Genomic DNA, 11,096 nt, shown 5'->3' on the forward strand with positions numbered 1-11,096 from the left:
GTTTCTCTCGAGGAGAAAACGCGTTTAAAGCCATAAAAAGATCTCACTGTGTTTTGGCATTGACCAAGCTACCAACAACCTAAAAAATGATCAGAACTGGAGAAATTACATATTGACATTGGGTGAAATCATGTAACTCTTAAGGACGTGTTGCAGACTTGTTGAATAGATTCATTTTTCTTGTTTTGTTTGTTTTTGATGAAATTGTGCTTTTCTCGTCGAGAAAAGGCGTTTAACGCGATAAAAAGGTTTAGTGCGTTATGAATACGGGCTAGCTTACCAAAAGTACAAATGTGAACTAAATAAGGCCGGGAGTCGTTTTTATTGCTTAAAACACGATTTCTCGACCAGAATATGCTTTTTCAAAAAAGCCATGTTCCCATGGCGAGAGACTCGTTTTCTGTGAGAAAATGCATTAAAAGGAGGGATTTCATGAGAAACACTATAAATACATATTGTACTTGTCTGAAAACGCACAGAACCTTGAAATAGAAGGTTTCTCACCAAAAAACACATTGGTGAAACCCCTATCTTAAGGCTCTGAGTGTTTGCACACATGTACAAACAGGCATGTTTAAACTATAACGTTTTTAGTGAAATCATGTTTCTCTCGAGGAGAAAACGCGTTTAAAGCCATAAAAAGATCTCACTGTGTTTTGGCATTGACCAAGCTACCAACAACCTAAAAAATGATCAGAACTGGAGAAATTACATATTGACATTGGGTGAAATCATGTAACTCTTGAGGACGTGTTGCAGACTTGTTGAATAGATTCATATTTCTTGTTTTGTTTGTTTTTGATGAAATTGTGCTTTTCTCGTCGAGAAAAGGCGTTTAACGCGATAAAAAGGTTTAGTGCGTTATGAATACGGGCTAGCTTACCAAAAGTACAAATGTGAACTAAATAAGGCCGGGAGTCGTTTTTATTGCTTAAAACACGATGTCTCGACCAGAATATGCTTTTTCAAAAAAGCCATGTTCCCATGGCGAGAGACTTGTTTTCTGTGAGAAAATGCATTAAAAGGAGGGATTTCATGAGAAACACTATAAATACATATTGTACTTGTCTGAAAACGCACAGAACCTTGAAATAGAAGGTTTCTCACCAAAAAACACATTGGTGAAACCCCTATCTTAAGGCTCTGAGTGTTTGCACACATGTACAAACAGGCATGTTTAAACTATAACGTTTTTAGTGAAATCATGTTTCTCTCGAGGAGAAAACGCGTTTAAAGCCATAAAAAGATCTCACTGTGTTTTGGCATTGACCAAGCTACCAACAACCTAAAAAATGATCAGAACTGGAGAAATTACATATTGACATTGGGTGAAATCATGTAACTCTTAAGGACGTGTTGCAGACTTGTTGAATAGATTCATTTTTCTTGTTTTGTTTGTTTTTGATGAAATTGTGCTTTTCTCGTCGAGAAAGGGCGTTTAACGCGATAAAAAGGTTTAGTGCGTTATGAATACGGGCTAGCTTACCAAAAGTACAAATGTGAACTAAATAAGGCCGGGAGTCGTTTTTATTGCTTAAAACACGATTTCTCGACCAGAATATGCTTTTTCAAAAAAGCCATGTTCCCATGGCGAGAGACTCGTTTTCTGTGAGAAAATGCATTAAAAGGAGGGATTTCATGAGAAACACTATAAATACATATTGTACTTGTCTGAAAACGCACAGAACCTTGAAATAGAAGGTTTCTCACCAAAAAACACATTGGTGAAACCCCTATCTTAAGGCTCTGAGTGTTTGCACACATGTACAAACAGGCATGTTTAAACTATAACGTTTTTAGTGAAATCATGTTTCTCTCGAGGAGAAAACGCGTTTAAAGCCATAAAAAGATCTCACTGTGTTTTGGCATTGACCAAGCTACCAACAACCTAAAAAATGATCAGAACTGGAGAAATTACACATTGACATTGGGTGAAATCATGTAACTCTTAAGGACGTGTTGCAGACTTGTTGAATAGATTCATTTTTCTTGTTTTGTTTGTTTTTGATGAAATGGTGCTTTTCTCGTCGAGAAAAGGCGTTTAACGCGATAAAAAGGTTTAGTGCGTTATGAATACGGGCTAGCTTACCAAAAGTACAAATGTGAACTAAATAAGGCCGGGAGTCGTTTTTATTGCTTAAAACACGATTTCTCGACCAGAATATGCTTTGTCAAAAAAGCCATGTTCCCATGGCGAGAGACTCGTTTTCTGTGAGAAAATGCATTAAAAGGAGGGATTTCATGAGAAACACTATAAATACATATTGTACTTGTCTGAAAACGCACAGAACCTTGAAATAGAAGGTTTCTCACCAAAAAACACATTGGTGAAACCCCTATCTTAAGGCTCTGAGTGTTTGCACACATGTACAAACAGGCATGTTTAAACTATAACGTTTTTAGTGAAATCATGTTTCTCTCGAGGAGAAAACGCGTTTAAAGCCATAAAAAGATCTCACTGTGTTTTGGCATTGGCCAAGCTACCAACAACCTAAAAAATGATCAGAACTGGAGAAATTACATATTGACATTGGGTGAAATCATGTAACTCTTAAGGACGTGTTGCAGACTTGTTGAATAGATTCATTTTTCTTGTTTTGTTTGTTTTTGATGAAATTGCTTTTCTCGTCGAGAAAAGGCGTTTAACGCGATAAAAAGGTTTAGTGCGTTATGAATACGGGCTAGCTTACCAAAAGTACAAATGTGAACTAAATAAGGCCGGGAGTCGTTTTTATTGCTTAAAACACGATTTCTCGACCAGAATATGCTTTTTCAAAAAAGCCATGTTCCCATGGCGAGAGACTCGTTTTCTGTGAGAAAATGCATTAAAAGGAGGGATTTCATGAGAAACACTATAAATACATATTGTACTTGTCTGAAAACGCACAGAACCTTGAAATAGAAGGTTTCTCACCAAAAAACACATTGGTGAAACCCCTATCTTAAGGCTCTGAGTGTTTGCACACATGTACAAGCAGGCATGTTTAAACTATAACGTTTTTAGTGAAATCATGTTTCTCTCGAGGAGAAAACGCGTTTAAAGCCATAAAAAGATCTCACTGTGTTTTGGCATTGACCAAGCTACCAACAACCTAAAAAAATGATCAGAACTGGAGAAATTACACATTGACATTGGGTGAAATCATGTAACTCTTAAGGACGTGTTGCAGACTTGTTGAATAGATTCATTTTTCTTGTTTTGTTTGTTTTTGATGAAATTGCTTTTCTCGTCGAGAAAAGGCGTTTAACGCGATAAAAAGGTTTAGTGCGTTATGAATACGGGCTAGCTTACCAAAAGTACAAATGTGAACTAAATAAGGCCGGGAGTCGTTTTTATTGCTTAAAACACGATTTCTCGACCAGAATATGCTTTTTCAAAAAAGCCATGTTCCCATGGCGAGAGACTCGTTTTCTGTGAGAAAATGCATTAAAAGGAGGGATTTCATGAGAAACACTATAAATACATATTGTACTTGTCTGAAAACGCACAGAACCTTGAAATAGAAGGTTTCTCACCAAAAAACACATTGGTGAAACCCCTATCTTAAGGCTCTGAGTGTTTGCACACATGTACAAACAGGCATGTTTAAACTATAACGTTTTTAGTGAAATCATGTTTCTCTCGAGGAGAAAACGCGTTTAAAGCCATAAAAAGATCTCACTGTGTTTTGGCATTGACCAAGCTACCAACAACCTAAAAAATGATCAGAACTGGAGAAATTACATATTGACATTGGGTGAAATCATGTAACTCTTAAGGACGTGTTGCAGACTTGTTGAATAGATTCATTTTTCTTGTTTTGTTTGTTTTTGATGAAATTGTGCTTTTCTCGTCGAGAAAAGGCGTTTAACGCGATAAAAAGGTTTAGTGCGTTATGAATACGGGCTAGCTTACCAAAAGTACAAATGTGAACTAAATAAGGCCGGGAGTCGTTTTTATTGCTTAAAACACGATTTCTCGACCAGAATATGCTTTTTCAAAAAAGCCATGTTCCCATGGCGAGAGACTTGTTTTCTGTGAGAAAATGCATTAAAAGGAGGGATTTCATCAGAAACACTATAAATACATATTGTACTTGTCTGAAAACGCACAGAACCTTGAAATAGAAGGTTTCTCACCAAAAAACACATTGGTGAAACCCCTATCTTAAGGCTCTGAGTGTTTGCACACATGTACAAACAGGCATGTTTAAACTATAACGTTTTTAGTGAAATCATGTTTCTCTCGAGGAGAAAACGCGTTTAAAGCCATAAAAAGATCTCACTCTGTTTTGGCATTGACCAAGCTACCAGCAAACCTAAAAAATGATCAGAACTGGAGAAATTACATATTGACATTGGGTGAAATCATGTAACTCTTAAGGACGTGTTGCAGACTTGTTGAATAGATTCATTTTTCTTGTTTTGTTTGTTTTTGATGAAATTGTGCTTTTCTCGTCGAGAAAGGGCGTTTAACGCGATAAAAAGGTTTAGTGCGTTATGAATACGGGCTAGCTTACCAAAAGTACAAATGTGAACTAAATAAGGCCGGGAGTCGTTTTTATTGCTTAAAACACGATTTCTCGACCAGAATATGCTTTTTCAAAAAAGCCATGTTCCCATGGCGAGAGACTCGTTTTCTGTGAGAAAATGCATTAAAAGGAGGGATTTCATGAGAAACACTATAAATACATATTGTACTTGTCTGAAAACGCACAGAACCTTGAAATAGAAGGTTTCTCACCAAAAAACACATTGGTGAAACCCCTATCTTAAGGCTCTGAGTGTTTGCACACATGTACAAACAGGCATGTTTAAACTATAACGTTTTTAGTGAAATCATGTTTCTCTCGAGGAGAAAACGCGTTTAAAGCCATAAAAAGATCTCACTGTGTTTTGGCATTGACCAAGCTACCAACAACCTAAAAAATGATCAGAACTGGAGAAATTACACATTGACATTGGGTGAAATCATGTAACTCTTAAGGACGTGTTGCAGACTTGTTGAATAGATTCATTTTTCTTGTTTTGTTTGTTTTTGATGAAATGGTGCTTTTCTCGTCGAGAAAAGGCGTTTAACGCGATAAAAAGGTTTAGTGCGTTATGAATACGGGCTAGCTTACCAAAAGTACAAATGTGAACTAAATAAGGCCGGGAGTCGTTTTTATTGCTTAAAACACGATTTCTCGACCAGAATATGCTTTTTCAAAAAAGCCATGTTCCCATGGCGAGAGACTCGTTTTCTGTGAGAAAATGCATTAAAAGGAGGGATTTCATGAGAAACACTATAAATACATATTGTACTTGTCTGAAAACGCACAGAACCTTGAAATAGAAGGTTTCTCACCAAAAAACACATTGGTGAAACCCCTATCTTAAGGCTCTGAGTGTTTGCACACATGTACAAACAGGCATGTTTAAACTATAACGTTTTTAGTGAAATCATGTTTCTCTCGAGGAGAAAACGCGTTTAAAGCCATAAAAAGATCTCACTGTGTTTTGGCATTGACCAAGCTACCAACAACCTAAAAAATGATCAGAACTGGAGAAATTACATATTGACATTGGGTGAAATCATGTAACTCTTAAGGACGTGTTGCAGACTTGTTGAATAGATTCATTTTTCTTGTTTTGTTTGTTTTTGATGAAATTGTGCTTTTCTCGTCGAGAAAAGGCGTTTAACGCGATAAAAAGGTTTAGTGCGTTATGAATACGGGCTAGCTTACCAAAAGTACAAATGTGAACTAAATAAGGCCGGGAGTCGTTTTTATTGCTTAAAACACGATTTCTCGACCAGAATATGCTTTTTCAAAAAAGCCATGTTCCCATGGCGAGAGACTCGTTTTCTGTGAGAAAATGCATTAAAAGGAGGGATTTCATGAGAAACACTATAAATACATATTGTACTTGTCTGAAAACGCACAGAACCTTGAAATAGAAGGTTTCTCACCAAAAAACACATTGGTGAAACCCCTATCTTAAGGCTCTGAGTGTTTGCACACATGTACAAACAGGCATGTTTAAACTATAACGTTTTTAGTGAAATCATGTTTCTCTCGAGGAGAAAACGCGTTTAAAGCCATAAAAAGATCTCACTGTGTTTTGGCATTGACCAAGCTACCAACAACCTAAAAAATGATCAGAACTGGAGAAATTACATATTGACATTGGGTGAAATCATGTAACTCTTAAGGACGTGTTGCAGACTTGTTGAATAGATTCATTTTTCTTGTTTTGTTTGTTTTTTATGAAATTGTGCTTTTCTCGTCGAGAAAAGGCGTTTAACGCGATAAAAAGGTTTAGTGCGTTATGAATACGGGCTAGCTTACCAAAAGTACAAATGTGAACTAAATAAGGCCGGGAGTCGTTTTTATTGCTTAAAACACGATTTCTCGACCAGAATATGCTTTTTCAAAAAAGCCATGTTCCCATGGCGAGAGACTTGTTTTCTGTGAGAAAATGCATTAAAAGGAGGGATTTCATGAGAAACACTATAAATACATATTGTACTTGTCTGAAAACGCACAGAACCTTGAAATAGAAGGTTTCTCACCAAAAAACACATTGGTGAAACCCCTATCTTAAGGCTCTGAGTGTTTGCACACATGTACAAACAGGCATGTTTAAACTATAACGTTTTTAGTGAAATCATGTTTCTCTCGAGGAGAAAACGCGTTTAAAGCCATAAAAAGATCTCACTGTGTTTTGGCATTGACCAAGCTACCAACAACCTAAAAAATGATCAGAACTGGAGAAATTACATATTGACATTGGGTGAAATCATGTAACTCTTAAGGACGTGTTGCAGACTTGTTGAATAGATTCATTTTTCTTGTTTTGTTTGTTTTTGATGAAATTGTGCTTTTCTCGTCGAGAAAGGGCGTTTAACGCGATAAAAAGGTTTAGTGCGTTATGAATACGGGCTAGCTTACCAAAAGTACAAATGTGAACTAAATAAGGCCGGGAGTCGTTTTTATTGCTTAAAACACGATTTCTCGACCAGAATATGCTTTTTCAAAAAAGCCATGTTCCCATGGCGAGAGACTCGTTTTCTGTGAGAAAATGCATTAAAAGGAGGGATTTCATGAGAAACACTATAAATACATATTGTACTTGTCTGAAAACGCACAGAACCTTGAAATAGAAGGTTTCTCACCAAAAAACACATTGGTGAAACCCCTATCTTAAGGCTCTGAGTGTTTGCACACATGTACAAACAGGCATGTTTAAACTATAACGTTTTTAGTGAAATCATGTTTCTCTCGAGGAGAAAACGCGTTTAAAGCCATAAAAAGATCTCACTGTGTTTTGGCATTGACCAAGCTACCAACAACCTAAAAAATGATCAGAACGGGAGAAATTACACATTGACATTGGGTGAAATCATGTAACTCTTAAGGACGTGTTGCAGACTTGTTGAATAGATTCATTTTTCTTGTTTTGTTTGTTTTTGATGAAATGGTGCTTTTCTCGTCGAGAAAAGGCGTTTAACGCGATAAAAAGGTTTAGTGCGTTATGAATACGGGCTAGCTTACCAAAAGTACAAATGTGAACTAAATAAGGCCGGGAGTCGTTTTTATTGCTTAAAACACGATTTCTCGACCAGAATATGCTTTTTCAAAAAAGCCATGTTCCCATGGCGAGAGACTCGTTTTCTGTGAGAAAATGCATTAAAAGGAGGGATTTCATGAGAAACACTATAAATACATATTGTACTTGTCTGAAAACGCACAGAACCTTGAAATAGAAGGTTTCTCACCAAAAAACACATTGGTGAAACCCCTATCTTAAGGCTCTGAGTGTTTGCACACATGTACAAACAGGCATGGTTAAACTATAACGTTTTTAGTGAAATCATGTTTCTCTCGAGGAGAAAACGCGTTTAAAGCCATAAAAAGATCTCACTGTGTTTTGGCATTGGCCAAGCTACCAACAACCTAAAAAATGATCAGAACTGGAGAAATTACATATTGACATTGGGTGAAATCATGTAACTCTTAAGGACGTGTTGCAGACTTGTTGAATAGATTCATTTTTCTTGTTTTGTTTGTTTTTGATGAAATTGTGCTTTTCTCGTCGAGAAAAGGCGTTTAACGCGATAAAAAGGTTTAGTGCGTTATGAATACGGGCTAGCTTACCAAAAGTACAAATGTGAACTAAATAAGGCCGGGAGTCGTTTTTTTTGCTTAAAACACGATTTCTCGACCAGAATATGCTTTTTCAAAAAAGCCATGTTCCCATGGCGAGAGACTCGTTTTCTGTGAGAAAATGCATTAAAAGGAGGGATTTCATGAGAAACACTATAAATACATATTGTACTTGTCTGAAAACGCACAGAACCTTGAAATAGAAGGTTTCTCACCAAAAAACACATTGGTGAAACCCCTATCTTAAGGCTCTGAGTGTTTGCACACATGTACAAGCAGGCATGTTTAAACTATAACGTTTTTAGTGAAATCATGTTTCTCTCGAGGAGAAAACGCGTTTAAAGCCATAAAAAGATCTCACTGTGTTTTGGCATTGACCAAGCTACCAACAACCTAAAAAAATGATCAGAACTGGAGAAATTACACATTGACATTGGGTGAAATCATGTAACTCTTAAGGACGTGTTGCAGACTTGTTGAATAGATTCATTTTTCTTGTTTTGTTTGTTTTTGATGAAATGGTGCTTTTCTCGTCGAGAAAAGGCGTTTAACGCGATAAAAAGGTTTAGTGCGTTATGAATACGGGCTAGCTTACCAAAAGTACAAATGTGAACTAAATAAGGCCGGGAGTCGTTTTTATTGCTTAAAACACGATTTCTCGACCAGAATATGCTTTTTCAAAAAAGCCATGTTCCCATGGCGAGAGACTCGTTTTCTGTGAGAAAATGCATTAAAAGGAGGGATTTCATCAGAAACACTATAAATACATATTGTACTTGTCTGAAAACGCACAGAACCTTGAAATAGAAGGTTTCTCACCAAAAAACACATTGGTGAAACCCCTATCTTAAGGCTCTGAGTGTTTGCACACATGTACAAACAGGCATGTTTAAACTATAACGTTTTTAGTGAAATCATGTTTCTCTCGAGGAGAAAACGCGTTTAAAGCCATAAAAAGATCTCACTGTGTTTTGGCATTGACCAAGCTACCAACAACCTAAAAAATGATCAGAACTGGAGAAATTACATATTGACATTGGGTGAAATCATGTAACTCTTAAGGACGTGTTGCAGACTTGTTGAATAGATTCATTTTTCTTGTTTTGTTTGTTTTTGATGAAATGGTGCTTTTCTCGTCGAGAAAAGGCGTTTAACGCGATAAAAAGGTTTAGTGCGTTATGAATACGGGCTAGCTTACCAAAAGTACAAATGTGAACTAAATAAGGCCGGGAGTCGTTTTTTTTGCTTAAAACACGATTTCTCGACCAGAATATGCTTTTTCAAAAAAGCCATGTTCCCATGGCGAGAGACTCGTTTTCTGTGAGAAAATGCATTAAAAGGAGGGATTTCATGAGAAACACTATAAATACATATTGTACTTGTCTGAAAACGCACAGAACCTTGAAATAGAAGGTTTCTCACCAAAAAACACATTGGTGAAACCCCTATCTTAAGGCTCTGAGTGTTTGCACACATGTACAAGCAGGCATGTTTAAACTATAACGTTTTTAGTGAAATCATGTTTCTCTCGAGGAGAAAACGCGTTTAAAGCCATAAAAAGATCTCACTGTGTTTTGGCATTGACCAAGCTACCAACAACCTAAAAAAATGATCAGAACTGGAGAAATTACACATTGACATTGGGTGAAATCATGTAACTCTTAAGGACGTGTTGCAGACTTGTTGAATAGATTCATTTTTCTTGTTTTGTTTGTTTTTGATGAAATTGCTTTTCTCGTCGAGAAAAGGCGTTTAACGCGATAAAAAGGTTTAGTGCGTTATGAATACGGGCTAGCTTACCAAAAGCACAAATGTGAACTAAATAAGGCCGGGAGTCGTTTTTATTGCTTAAAACACGATTTCTCGACCAGAATATGCTTTTTCAAAAAAGCCATGTTCCCATGGCGAGAGACTCGTTTTCTGTGAGAAAATGCATTAAAAGGAGGGATTTCATGAGAAACACTATAAATACATATTGTACTTGTCTGAAAACGCACAGAACCTTGAAATAGAAGGTTTCTCACCAAAAAACACATTGGTGAAACCCCTATCTTAAGGCTCTGAGTGTTTGCACACATGTACAAACAGGCATGTTTAAACTATAACGTTTTTAGTGAAATCATGTTTCTCTCGAGGAGAAAACGCGTTTAAAGCCATAAAAAGATCTCACTGTGTTTTGGCATTGACCAAGCTACCAACAACCTAAAAAATGATCAGAACTGGAGAAATTACATATTGACATTGGGTGAAATCATGTAACTCTTAAGGACGTGTTGCAGACTTGTTGAATAGATTCATATTTCTTGTTTTGTTTGTTTTTGATGAAATTGTGCTTTTCTCGTCGAGAAAAGGCGTTTAACGCGATAAAAAGGTTTAGTGCGTTATGAATACGGGCTAGCTTACCAAAAGTACAAATGTGAACTAAATAAGGCCGGGAGTCGTTTTTATTGCTTAAAACACGATGTCTCGACCAGAATATGCTTTTTCAAAAAAGCCATGTTCCCATGGCGAGAGACTCGTTTTCTGTGAGAAAATGCATTAAAAGGAGGGATTTCATGAGAAACACTATAAATACATATTGTACTTGTCTGAAAACGCACAGAACCTTGAAATAGAAGGTTTCTCACCAAAAAACACATTGGTGAAACCCCTATCTTAAGGCTCTGAGTGTTTGCACACATGTACAAGCAGGCATGTTTAAACTATAACGTTTTTAGTGAAATCATGTTTCTCTCGAGGAGAAAACGCGTTTAAAGCCATAAAAAGATCTCACTGTGTTTTGGCATTGACCAAGCTACCAACAACCTAAAAAAATGATCAGAACTGGAGAAATTACACATTGACATTGGGTGAAATCATGTAACTCTTAAGGACGTGTTGCAGACTTGTTGAATAGATTCATTTTTCTTGTTTTGTTTGTTTTTGATGAAATTGCTTTTCTCGTCGAGAAAAGGCGTTTAACGCGATAAA

This window comes from Lampris incognitus, unplaced genomic scaffold (genome assembly GCF_029633865.1).
Source record: "Lampris incognitus isolate fLamInc1 unplaced genomic scaffold, fLamInc1.hap2 scaffold_58, whole genome shotgun sequence".
NCBI classification, from domain to species: domain Eukaryota; kingdom Metazoa; phylum Chordata; class Actinopteri; order Lampriformes; family Lampridae; genus Lampris; species Lampris incognitus.